The 13,897-nt window shown below is 46.4% G+C and overlaps 1 protein-coding gene across 1 annotated transcript in view; it reads right to left on the bottom strand.

Moving 5' to 3' along the window:
• GALNT2 (polypeptide N-acetylgalactosaminyltransferase 2) overlaps nucleotides 1–13,897 on the bottom strand; it is a 777,588-nt gene that overhangs the window by 385,252 nt on the left and 378,439 nt on the right. The gene's annotated exons all lie outside the window — the stretch shown is intronic.

Here is a 13,897-nt window from a genome sequence, read left to right as displayed (position 1 = left end):
CGGGAGCCCCGGTCTTTCGGTATTAGGTTTCTATGGAATCCTTCGGTAGTTTGAGGGGAACTTAGAAAATATGTGTATTTTATGCGGCGTTCGGTTATTTAAGCTGGGATCGGAGCGGCACTTTCAGGGAATGTGCGCTCCGACCCCAGCTATCTGCCGAACACCCGTTCGTCCAAATCTGACGAACAATATTCCATTTATGTATTTTAATGTAAAATCTTGCTTCTGCTGCACGAGGGGATTATCCACTTAATAGTATATGCTGGTGGGAGTGTCCCTCTCGTGCAGCAGTGTATTATGGGAGAAATGTCCCTCTTGTTCAGTCCCCCACGTAGTCCCCTATCTCCTCACCCCTGAATTGTCTGTAGGGAAACCCTTTGCATGGGAAATCCCATAAATATTGTGAGTGTGTGAATAAAAAGTCAGTTGACCTCCAAGCTATGTGTCGTCTAGTTCTTGGAGGGAAGGGATTGTAACTATGCTACCTGTCTTGTACCTGTCTTGGATTGCCTTTCCTGTCTACCAGCGGAGATACCTTGGATAATACCTCTACTCCGCTACAAGACATCTCCAGTGGCAGTAACTTAGACAGCCACTACAAGTGCTTCCTGGGTTGTGCAGCACTGACATTCAGTGTCTCCACGCTCTGCATGGACACACTGAACATTCCTCCTAGAGATTCAATGAGAAGTTGGTGATTGGCCAAGGCAGCGTTTGGCCTGTCCCTGCTCCAACTCCTTGGCTTAGATCATAATTATTGACGGCTAATCCAATGTGTTCCTATGGAAAAGCATTACATTGGCTGAGATCATCAATTCTCATACTGGAATAAAGGCAAGTTTTAAGAATTTTAGAGGGGGGGGGGAGGCAAAGGGCCTAAACTGCATTTCTAACACTATAGGGTCAGGTACTCCTGACCCTACAAGTGTTCCCTTAGTGCTTAGACCAACTAGAATATGGACTTTGTAATTGACAAAACACATTTTATATAAAGTTTTGTTTGGAGTTGGATAGTGACTATTGGAAACTTCAAGTGGATGGAGCCAACATGTAGTGTGCATTAACAGCAGGAGACGAGAGCTGGAAGAAGAGGGTACAATTAGGAAATGTGGGACACCAAGGGAAGAGGCATTAGTATAAAAAGCTCAATAAAGGACACCACTAGTTGCCACAAAGAATCATTGGCTCCATAGCACGCCATGGTTTGATCCTCCCAATACCAGAAAGTATGTGTGGTGCTATACTACTCCTATCTTGAGTCTGTGTTAACCCCTTAAGGACACAGCTTCAGAAGCTTGTCTTACCCTTAAGGACACAATTGTTTTTGCGGTTTGTGTTCAACTGCAATTTGCATCTCTCTCATTTATTGCACCAACACATATTATATACGTTTTTTTTTTTTTTTTGAAGGACAAAAAGGGCTTTAATTCAATGTCACATATACAATTAGAAATGATCATTTATTATAAAAAAAAAAAAAGGTGGGGGGGTGGGTGGCTTTTTTTTTTTACCTTTATTAAATAATAGCATGTGCATAATATGTCCAGCTTAGGAAAAGTAATTAAAAATAAACTAATTTTTGTGTCTTGATTCATAGAGTACATAATATGTATAGGATTTCAGCTTATTTTGATAGTTACAGGTCACAAAATACAAGGACTAAAATAAAATGTCAATATGTGAAACAATTTTAGAAGGTGGTATGTTTGTCTTGTAAGTTAAGTAGCCAAAAAAAAAAGAAAAACATGTGTGACATGTCATGATTCCCTTTTATTCCAGAAGTTTGGTCCTTAAGGGGATAAGTTTCTTTAGTTAGAAATTTCATAGATGGAATTGATGGGCCTATGTCTCCTTTTGGGGTATTATCGCTATTTGACTGTTCAAATAACCCCACAAAGTGCTTCCATTTGACAAAGAAGACAATTCCAGGATATCTTAAATGGTGTACTTGTTAACATTTTATGTCAAAATTTGTAGTTTTACACACATGTTGCATTTTTGCTGGGTATTTCTTACACTAGATATGTATCACTGTCATAAACTCCCCAAATTATGCTCAAATTATTCTGAGTAAAACAATATGCCCAATGTACGACCTAGACAATATTTTTTTTTAATTTTATTTTAAAGAATTTTATTAGTATAACTCTTTGTTACAAACAAAACAAATTCAGAGTCAGAATACATGCACTGAGGAATGCTCATGTGGCCTGTCATGAGATACAGAAACAGTTAGGCGAACAACATATAACAGGTAGATTTACAACTTCAATCTGTGGCAAACCTAGCCACTTCTGGACAATAATGTAGAAAGGTTGTCTGTAGGCTGTATTATGTGTTGTGTGTATTTTGCTGTGTGTATACTGTAATATGGTGGTTCGCATGCTGGCAGCCGTAAGCTACCAGCATGCAAGTACTTCGTTCGACGAACAGCGGCTATCCGTGCTGTTCGTGGAACGAATGCGGGCTCCCCTGATAGACCACACACTTAGAGGCGTGTGGCGCTTGTTAACCAATTGCAACAATGTTGCAATTGGTAATTAGAGGCTCTCCTAGGTGGCCGTCGTTCGGCTACCGACCATGCAGCGGTCGGCCATCTTGGATCATCTATTCTTCAGCGGTGTTTGGTCGTCGAGCGCCTGGAACCGAAATCGGCTACTCAATGACACGAACACCGCTGGACTTCCAGACCGTTCGGGAGCCCGGTGTTCGGTAGGATCGTTCCCCCAAGTGCAATCGGCAGATTGAAGGGAACTTCCATATATAACTGTATTTGTTGCGGCGTTCGGTCAGTTCAGCTGGGAACTGAGCGGTATTCCCTCAAAAGATGCGCTCAGCCCCCAGCTATCTACCGGACGTTCGGTTATTTAAATGTACCGTATAAAGCTTATAAAAAGGATTTTAATGTGAATTGTCAGTTTTGCTACACGAGGGGATAATCCACGTAATCGTCCATTTTTAGTGGAAGTATCCCTCTCGTGTAGCAATGCACCCTGGGAGAATTACACTGCATTGTGGGAGAAATCCCCTAAAACTTCTGTCAGGAAACCCCTTGCATGGGGAACTGTATAAATATACAAGCCTGTGAATAAAGCCAGTTAGTTGACTCCCAAACTGTGTTTCGTCCGGTTATTGGGAGGATTGGGATATTGCCTTACTTTTCAGGGCTGACTGTGGATTTACCTGTGATACCTGCGGAGATCGTGGACTTCAATACTGCCCTCCGCTACACAATCCTTAACATGTGTCGGTGTGCGTTGCCAAGTGTGTCCAATGGCTCTCATCCTGGTGAGGATTGCATAAATATAAGCCATGGTTCCCAGTTTGAGGTGTAAAAACTGTATTTGTCTCACCAATTCCACTTTTTGGATCTATTCCCTAATGGATGGGGCCGAAGAATGTGTCCAGCAAGTGGGATGAGTAAGTTGACTGCCGTGAGAAGGTAATTTAGTGGTGTATGCTGGGGCTTCTACAGAGGGGTATGATATAGAAGGAATAACAGTTTCAGGTGCCTTCGGTATTTGTATGCCGGTCATCATGTGAAGAATTTCAATTATTACTGGGCAAAGCCACCATATATGGCCTGGTGTACCCCTAGAGTTGAGACATCTCCAGCACATGTCAGGTGTACCAGGGAAGAACCTACGTAGTCTTGTTGGGGTGTAATGCCATCTTGAGAGTCTCTTATAGTTAACTTAATGTGTACTGTTACTGATAGAGGATTTAAATAGGTTGGAAAAAAATTTGCTTCAAGTCCTCTACAGTTATTGAGAGGCTGAGCTCCTCCTCCCATTGTCCTATTGAATGAGCTTATAGAACGTGAATGGGGGTTTTGTCTTGATGTTGTGGTTAGAGCAAATCTTTTCCTAGAGTGTGCTAGGTCTATGTCCCTGTGCTAGGTCCGGTGTTGAGGATATGAAGTGAGTTGGTGGAACCTAAATTGATGCACGGTGTTTAATTGCGTGTTCTGAAGTATTTCTGTTAGGGGTTTAATACCGCCGTCATATAGGATAGTCCCAAATTGTAGATATGGAGAGTCATGGAAGCTCAAGAATGGCCTAGCATGGCAGCCCGGAGGGAAGAATGGGTTTTGTGTCAAAGGATACAGCGGGGATGGGTGGTAATGTGGTGGAATCTCGGTAAAAATAAATTATAGTAGGCAGAGATTACCACGTGGCATGTGTACGTGCATATACTGGTGTATCGGTCGGTTGGTTGCACGTGGCAAAGATGCAATCAGTAGTGTACGGAGCATGTGCGAGAATACCGGATGTAGTATTCCCCTCCTCCATTGTGGTCAAACAGGAAGTTAGTTATTGTTCGATTGATTGGGTAAGAGTATGTGTGGGTGGAGCTAATTATGGGTGGAGTTACATGCCTATATAAGGAACCTACACTATTGTCGGGGATCAGATCTTGTTGTATTTTGGTGACATTAGTCCCTTTGAGTCCCGTTCGGTGAATCGAATAAAGAATCTCTTCCTTCCTGAAGAAACCTGTGTCCATCTCTCTGTGCTTGGCTTCAGTCAGTTTCTCCGGTATCAGTAAGAGATGTGTGGTTACTTCCTTATCTGATTCCAGCTTCTCAGTGTGGGCTGGACAGTGGCATGAGAGGCGTGGACTAGGTCTACAAGTGCCAAACCAGATTTGTGCCAGAGGATTGTAAAGAGGGGGGGATGGCAGGACATTTGTTCCAATTGTTGGTAGGTTTGTGAATCAACCATCCGTATATTCTTGTGAGTATAATGGCCTTGTGATAAGATTCTATATCAGGGAGGTTCAGTCCACCCTGGACAATGTGTTGTGTCAGGAGCTTGTGGGAGAACCGGGGGTGTTTGTTGGCCCATATGTAAGAAGTGAACAGTATTTTCACTATTGTGAAGAAAGGCTGGGAGAGCTATTGGCAGTGTTTGCATGAGGTATAACAGTTTGGGGAGCACGTTCATTTTCAAAATGTGCATCCAGCATAGCCACCCAAATTGCTGGTTTGTTCCAGGTTTTAGTATCTCCGGTTATGGATTTTATCAGAGGTGGGAAGTTTAAGTCATACAGTCGAGTTAGGTTTTGCAGTAGGTGTACTCCCAAGTACTTGACCAAGGAGACTGCCCATTGGAAGGGGTATGAGGATTGTAGCTCTTTGAGAAGCGAGGGTTCTAACTGGAGTTGGATAAACGATTAGAGAGTGATCTCTTCAATCAGGTTATGTAGGGTCTGTTTGAGGGTCTGTTCTGAGAGTGAATAGCAGGTCGTCTGTGAAAGCGGACACCTTATATTCCTTTTTTCCCACCTGTAGTCCCCTAATTTTTGGATGGTCAATAATTCTCTGTAGGAAGGGTTTTAAGATTAGTATGGCTGTAGAGCTGGCCATTGGTTCTGATTCTGGCGAATGGCTTGGAGTATACTTTAGCCAGTTGGGGTCAAATCCCAGCCTCCTCAACATCTCAAGCAGAAGCATCCAATTAACCCAAATTGAATGTTTTTTTCGGCGTCGATACTGAGGATCAGGCTTTGGGTAGTGGATGTGTGTGCCGTGTATTAAATTAATTACTTTGGCTGTGTTGTTTTGTTTTTGCCTTCTCGCATTGCGACAAATCCCACTTGGTTGGGGTGAATCAAAGTGTCCAGTGGTCTGAGGCGGGTGTCCCAAATCTTTGTAAAGATTTTTTAAATCGATATTGATGAGGGACTATAGTTCCCACATTCTGAGGGGTCTTTCCCTGGTTTTGGGATGAGGGTGATGTGTCCTTTGAGCGCCACAACTGGTAGTGTCTTGGACTGCGTAAGTGAGTTTATTTTTATGGTGCATGAAAGATCACAACATTTCTTGTATGGCCACAACAGCCTTAACAAGCGCATTGGTTACAAGTGTACGAGCATATTTGTGGTAGGAAAGAAACTTGTACATAGTTTAGTGAGTTGCTTGGTTCATAGAAACATTGATGAGTTTAGCTCGGAAGTAGCGAGGATAAGGATAAGGACCAGAAGCTTATTATCTAGTGAGCTTGTAGCAATTACGTATAATGAGGAGCGCTGCCTGTTTTTGCGTAAGTTGTATATACATTAATGAAGGCTATCATGTGCCTCCCAAGTAGCAGTAGACTTTGCAATTGCATGTTACAGTGAGTCATACAGAGGGTATTACTATGTCTGTGACATTCGGGGCTGACGCTCATTTGAGGATTTACAATAGTATGTCACCTTGCAGTGTATGTATAGGGTCCGACGTCTGTTTGCCACTGACTGCTTGTGGTGAGGATGTCATCTGCGTAGGAGTGGGTATTGGTGCGGTATGGTGTGTGATAGAGGTTTGTTGCGGTGGGTGATGCCCCATAAGGTGGGGTATGTGGTGTTCTGATGTTCCGTGTTTGGAACACGGGGTCTGCTCTGGAGGAGGGAGGGCGGCCTGTGGGCAGCAGGGAGATGTGGGTCGAGGTATCCCTTCAGTTACAGTCGCCTGTAGCGTGGAGTCATGGGTATTGGGGACCTCAGGTAGCAGGTTGGTCCGTGGTGTGTGGTAAGGGGTCTGTCGCCGGGGTTCTGTAGTGTGTGTTTGCTTTGCTTCCCTGACAGGGCCCCCTTTCGTTACCTGGCGTGTGGCTTGTGTCGGCCTCAGTCAGGTGTGCGAGGGAGAAGTCTTGTGTGTCAGGTGTCACAGGTGGTTCTTGTGCTCAGCGTTGTCACTCTGGCAGGGGGTGACGTGCGGTCAGGGGTAGTAGGGGGGGAGTGAAGGGGAGGTAGCGATGGCGGGGGGTGACCAGGAATTAGTTTGGGTGTGCCTGGGTGTGAGAGGTGGGGTGTGGGCTTCGGACTCCCGGGCCTGTGTCCGCGTCCCAGCTCCCCCCGTCCCTGGGCCCGGCATCGGCGTGCTCATTTCGGATCCGTCCTTCCGTCGGGACTGCCTCCGATGTTCCGTCGCTCCTGTCTGGGCCCTCCGGCAGGGGGGGCCTCGTATTTGATCCCGGGGGTTGCGTGTCTCCTCCGGTCCCGGAGGGGGAGGCGAGCCATCTTAGCCAGTGGTACCAGGTGTCGTGGTAGCGCTGTATACGTCCGGCCGCTGAGAGGATCAGCTCCTCGATCTGTCTGATGTCCTCCACTCTGGTTAGCCACTCTCTCAGCGTCGGGGCCGTGGGTTGTTTCCAGTGTGTCGGGATAAGACTACGCGCCGCGTTTAGGAGATGTGGTATCACTGATCTCTTGAATTTAGGTGTGGGGATTGAGGTTAGTTGGAGTAGGTAGGTTTCCGGTGTGAGTTGTATGTTTGCGTCCGTTATGGTCACCATGACAGCGTGAATCGCCGACCAATAGGGTTTGATGTGTGGGCAGGTCCACCAGATATGGAAGAGGGATCCCAGTTCCCTCCCGCACCTCCAGCATTCGGGTTCGCAGGCATCTGTTATTATGGATAGTTTCTCGGGTGTCCTGTACCAGTGCGAGAGCATTTTATATCCTGTTTCCTGGAATTTGGTGGCTATGGATGCTTTATGTATGAGTGTGAACACTGTGGTCCATTGTTCCGCAGGGAGTGTGTGTCCTAGATCCCTTTCCCAGTATTTAGTGAAATAAGGGAGAGGTGCATCGGTGGATGGTGTAATCTGTGTGCGGTATAGTAACGATATTGCGTGCGGTGGGCTCGGGGGGTTCGTGCACATCATCTCAAAGGCGGTGAGTGCTCGGGTCGCTGAGTCCAGTCCTGGCGTGGTCTGCAGGAACCTCTTCAGTTGATGGTATTTGAAGAGGAGCGACCAGGTGTGCGGGTTGTTCGGGACCAGTTCTCTCAGGGTTGTGATTGCGCCCTGTTTGTACACGTCCTTCAACCTGCAGGGGGTTGGTAGTCCCAGCGCTGTAATGTAGCGGGGATCCTCCGCCGGAGGGAGTCGTGGGTTGTGCGATACAGGGCAGAGAGGTGAGAGCTCCGGAGCCATGTCCTTTTGTAGAGCCAGTCTCCTCCAGATGGTCATTGTGACGTTCAGCGTTGGATGTTGTTTTGGCAATTCGCCTTGCGTCGCTTTCGGTAGCCACGGGAGGAGAGGGAGGGGAGTTTGCGAGAAGCTCGCCTCTATCGGGATCCACAGTTTGTCTTTTGGGTTGTGTGTCCATTCAATCAGTCGTTGGAGGTGTATCGCCTGTCGGTATTTTGTCAGGTCTGGTAAGCCTAGGCCCCCATGCAGTTTGGGTTTGGTGAGAGTGGCAAAGTTCAGTCTCGCTTTTTTACGGTGCCACACGTATTCTGTCATTGTTTTTCGGACTTGTGCAAAAAAGGATTTGGGGATATGTACTGGTAGGGTCTGTAGGAGGTATAGGAGACGTGGGAGAATATTCATCTTGAGTACACTGATCCTGCCCAGCCATGTGATATGGGGGAGGTGCCAGGCATTCAGGTCTTTTGTGATTCGTTCCAGGAGGGGGGGGAAGTTGATGCGGAAGGTGTCCGTAGGGTCCGCCGATAGCCATGTCCCCAGGTATTTGATCGCCTCTGTGCACCAGCGGAAGGGGAAGTCATTCTGCAAGCTGGTAACCAGCGCTTGGGGGCATCCCACATTGAGAATCTCAGATTTAGTGTAGTTGATTTTTAGGTTTGACAAGGTGCCATACGTGTCGAATTGCTGCAGCAGTTCTCTGAGAGAGTGCCGTGGGTTGGTGATGGTAAACAGGAGGTCATCCGCATATGCGGAGACTTTGCTGACTCCCCATCTGCCTCCAATTCCGGAGATGCCAGGTTGAGCTCTAATGGCGTTGAGGAACGGCTCCAGACTGAGGACAAAGAGCAACGGTGATAACGGACAGCCTTGTCTCGTGCCGTTTTTTATCTCAAACGGGTCTGAGAGGAGTCCGTTCACCTGTACTCTGGCTGTTGGGTTGGCGTACAGGGCCGATATCCAGGCCATCATGTGCTGTCCTAATCCGAGGTGTGCCAGTGTGGACCGCAGGAAGGACCAATCGACCCTGTCGAAGGCCTTCTCCGCGTCCGTTGAGATCAGTAGGGCGGGCAAGGGACCCTGCTTTGCTGCGTGGATCAGGTTGAGTGCCTTGGTGGTGTTGTCTCTGGCCTCTCTGCCCTCCACGAATCCCACCTGGTCAGGGTGGATCAGGTCTGGCAGTAGCGGTTGGAGGCGAAGAGCCAGAATCTTGGCGAACAATTTGAGGTCGGTGTTCAGCAAAGAGATCGGGCGGTAACTGGCACAGGAGGACGGGTCCTTCCCTTCTTTTGGTATTACCACTACGTGGGCTCGGAGCGAGGCGGGGTCTAATGAGCCTCCATTTTGGATGGAGTTGAAGAGGTTGAGCAAGTGTGGGGTAAGAACGTCCGCGAACATCTTGTAGTATTTTGCCGTAAAACCGTCCGGGCCAGGACTCTTTCCCTGCTTGGCTTTTTTGATGGCCAAGCATACTTCTGCGCTCGTGATGTCTTCCTCCAGGGCAGCGACGGTTTCGGGCGGGAGTTTAGTTGTCATGTGTTGTGTGATATATGCCTTCTGGCGAGCCTCGAAGGTCTTCGCCGTTTCGGTCTGGCGTGAGGGGTTTGCGGGCAGGTTATATAGTGAGGAGTAATATTGTCTGAACCCCTCCGCGATGGTTTTCGGCGTGAGCAGTGATTGTCCCCTCAGTGCGATCCGTTGGACATGGCTCTTTTGCCTCCTTGCTCTCAGCGCTCTGGCTAGCAGTTTGCCGCTCTTGTTCCCATATTCATAGAATGTTTTCTTCGTGAGCTGAAACTGGAATGTAATCTTAGATGTGAGGCGCGTGTTTAGATCTGCTTTGGCGTCCAGGAGTTGTTTGTAGGTAGCGTCGTCAAGGGAGCGTTTGTGTCGTGTTTCAAGTTGGGTCACTCGGTCGATGAGGTGTGAGATTTCTTGTGCGCGTTGTCGCTTCAGGCGGGTGCCGTGCTTGATGAGAATGCCCCTGATGACGCATTTATGCGCTTCCCAGATGATGGGTAGTGTACAGTCAGGTGGTTTGTTGGTGAGGAAGTAGTGTTCCAAAGCGGTGCGTATTTCCGTTTGGATGATTGGGTCTTCCAGGAGGGATTCGTTTAGCTTCCACGTCCATTGCGGTTTGTAGGGTCTGGGGTCATCGATGGCGAGGATTAGTGGTGCGTGATCGGACCAGGTTATGGGTGCAATGCGGGCAGATCTCAGCGTGTCTAGGTTCCTGTGTTGTATGAAGAAGTAGTCTAATCTCGAATAGGAGCTGTGTGGTGCTGAGTAGTATGTGTAGTCCCTTTCCGTATTGTGGAGAATGCGCCAGCAGTCCGCTAGTAGATGCTCGGAGAGGAGGGATCTCATGCCTCGGAGGACATGGTCCGGGATCGTGGAGACGCCTTTCGACGTGTCGACTCTGGGGTCCAGGGGGGCGTTGAAGTCCCCTCCAATTATGACGGTGCCCTCTCCAAATGTTTCCAGGGTTCGTAGGGCGGCGGACAGGAATTGTTTCTGGCCCTTGTTCGGGAGGTATAAATTTGCCAGAGTGATTTTGGAGTTGCCTACATTCCCTTTGATGAAAAGGTACCTGCCTTCCGCGTCTTGTATCTCCGCTTCGAATTTGAATTGGACGTCTGCTGAGAGCAGGATGGCCACTCCCTTGGATTTGTTCAGGGGGTTGTGGGCGAAGTATCCCGTGGGATAGTATCTGTTGGAGAATCTAGGGGCCTGGGGAGCGTGGAAGTGGGTTTCCTGGAAGAAAGCCACCGATATCCCCAGTGCCCTAATCTCTCGCAGGGCTCTGGCTCGTTTGTGAGGTGAGTTGAGGCCCCTTGCGTTTATCGTGTAGAGGTTGATGGAGTTGCCATCGCTTCTGCCCGCGCCAGGGGCGTGGGGAGCGGGGGGGGGCGAACCCATGCCACCGGGTCACCTTCTGGCCCTGAGTGGGAGGTGTAAGGAGGGGAGGGGTAGTGGGGAGGAGTGTGGGGTGTGGGAGGTGTGATCAGGTCGCAGAGGCGACAGTAAGTAGGGGTAATGTGCCGCTGGGAGGCGGAGGTCCAGGGACGAAGTCCTGTGGGTCCACCTCACAGGTTTTTGGCAGTACACCCGTGGGGTTGGTAGTGTCGGGGGAGGGATGGTCGCCCACTGATGACTTCCCGGTGAGTGGTGAGTCACACGTAAGTGAGTTTAATGTCAACACAAATGGTTTGGTCAGGGTGTGCACAAAAGTTTAATAATATTTTGCGGAAAAAACGTCTAGACCAGGGCTCTCATCCAGTGGCAAGCTTTTAACCACATTCAAAAAGTTATCTAGAAGGATGGGGGAATTAAAGGATTGCTGGATCGAGAGCTGTATTGAATCATACCAATCGGTCACTTGTACTTCAAATAATTTCAGTGTGCGGGTGAAAATCGCCCCATTAGCCATATTAGATAGAGTGTGGTAGGAACCATTATATATGGCTATCAGGGCGAAGGGAAATCCCCACCTGCAGCGGATGTTTATCATTCGGAGAAGATCTGTGAAAGGACTCAGCACTCATCTCGCTTGAAGGGTGGACCACAACAGGTAAAATAGTAGAGGCTGTGAGGCCTGCTGCAGTGCGCTCAGTACACTCTCCTTGACTGTGAAATAACGCAACCAACATATTGTGTCTTGCGGCTGATCTGTCGGTGTCCCTCTCGGGCGCAGCGCCCTATGTGCCCTGTCACAGATTACTGGGCTGTCAACTGGTTTATCCAGGATGAGATTGAACAGTTCTTTAAGAGTGGCCGCCTGATCTTCCTGGTCTCTCTCTGGGAGGCCTTTTATACGTAAATGATTTCATCTCCCTATGTTATCCAGGTCGTCCATAGATCGGTGGAGAGCAGAAAGGCATGTAGTTTGGTAATATACCATGGAACAGAGCATTTGTATTTGAGTATGCAGTATGTCTCTGTTGTCTTTTACACACATTACATGCCTACACAAACACTCACTGCATTTACTATACACACACTAAACAAACACACACTGCATTCACTATATACACACACTACACAAACACACACTGCATCCACTATGTACACAGACTACACAAACACACACACACACACACACACTGCATTCACTAATCAAATACTCTCACTGCATTCACTACACACATACATATTCTTAACATAAAAAAATCCTGACCGGCATGTATATTTTGTGCATTTACATTAACAGAAAAAAAGATTTGAAAAAAAATAAATAATAAACATGTTCAGTTAACAGTTGATTTGTGTAGCAATAGTTTCTTTTTTAAAAAAAACAAAAAAACTGTAAATGTTACAGAATATTGGCAGTCGGCCTGAAAAGTTAACAGATTATCAATATCTCAACAAGGAATAGAGTCAGCTCTTATGAGAAAGGCAGCAGTCCCAAACAAGGACTCCCTCTAATGTCCCTGGAGGTAAAAAGACAAAACAAGAGAATGGGGGATGGGTCTGCGCCACTGTATACAACAGATAATAATATTAAGTCCAATGGGATCTGTATTGTTGTGTCCAAAGTTCTACTTTATACGATATCCAGAAGATGTCAATGACATGGAGGATAGTCCAATTGTATAAAAAATAGAAGAATCCTTACTTACAGTTGGCAGAGCTTAATCCAGCTCTGGTGTGAATGGCTTATAGCGGTATTATCCCCGCTTGCAGGATATACGGCAAGTGTCCTCTTCTATGTAGTGGCAGGTAACCAAGTTGGAAATAAAAATGGAAACAATATATGCTAATGTTTTAACTTGTAATGCATAGATGCAATAGCGTAACCCTCTCAGAGCTTAGCCGGTTGTAAGCTGTAAAACTAACTTAGGTTCAGTGTATATTTGTCTTCACCTCCCAGCCTCTTTACCCAGCGGCACGTTTAAGCATCTCAGCATGCCATTTACAAACCGCTAACAGCTTGATAATTGCCTTCTCTGAACAACTCCTGATTTAGCGACTAAACGGTCTCAATGGCAAAGTTTAAGCCATATATGTAAATCAGTAGGCATAATACAAATGCCTGTATTTAACGACATGCATCAATTGTTTTGTGAGACTTTACGCTAATTAACCATTTCTTGACAACGTAACCGTTTCGTTAAACAAAATGTACATTACATAACATAAAAATGTGCAAAGTTTTCCGCCACTGCATAACTACTGTACCTTTGAATTACGCTGTTGTGGCGTCCGTTAATAACCTGTAATCACCTGCACAACCAAAATAAAGAATTTAAAAAAAAAAAAAATGGAAACAATAATGGTGCAGTATGTTCCACACATGCGATAAAAGATATAAAATATAATAGATACACTCACATTCGGTAGAGCTTCCGCTAGCTCTAGGTTGTTAGGCGTGCAGCGGTATAATCCCCGCTTGCAGGATATAGGATGAGTGATCTTGACACGAATATCAATAGCTCGGAGAGAAGATAAAACAGCGATAGTGCTCTCAATAAAATCTTTGGTGATAAAATAAAATAATAAAATATACTCACAATATATAGGGCAAACTAACTGCTCTATGTAACAGCGTAGGTGGTATAATCCCCACCTGGGATTCTTTGGAGTATTATATCCAGGAAATAAAAAATAAAAGAAGTATACGGTATAAAATATATATATAAAAGCCAGGTAGTAATAAAAGATGATGGTTTAGACGTAAAAAGGACCAAAATCTATTTTATTAACAGTATATAAAAACAGTAAAAATATCCAATTACCGCTGCACGCCTAACAACCTAGAACTAGCGGAAGCTCTACCGAATGTGAGTGCATCTATTATATTTTTTATCGCATGTGTGGAACATACTGCACCATTATTGTTTCCATTTTTATTTCCATCTTGGTTACCTGCCACTACATAGAAGAGGACACTTGCCGTATATCTTGCAAGCGGGGATAATACCGCTATAAGCCATTCACACCAGAGCTGGATTAAGCTCTGCCAAATGTAAGTAAGAATTATT

Source organism: Pelobates fuscus, chromosome 2, assembly GCF_036172605.1.
Source record: "Pelobates fuscus isolate aPelFus1 chromosome 2, aPelFus1.pri, whole genome shotgun sequence".
Taxonomy (NCBI): Eukaryota; Metazoa; Chordata; class Amphibia; order Anura; family Pelobatidae; genus Pelobates; species Pelobates fuscus.
This window is presented reverse-complemented; position numbering and strand designations above follow the sequence as displayed.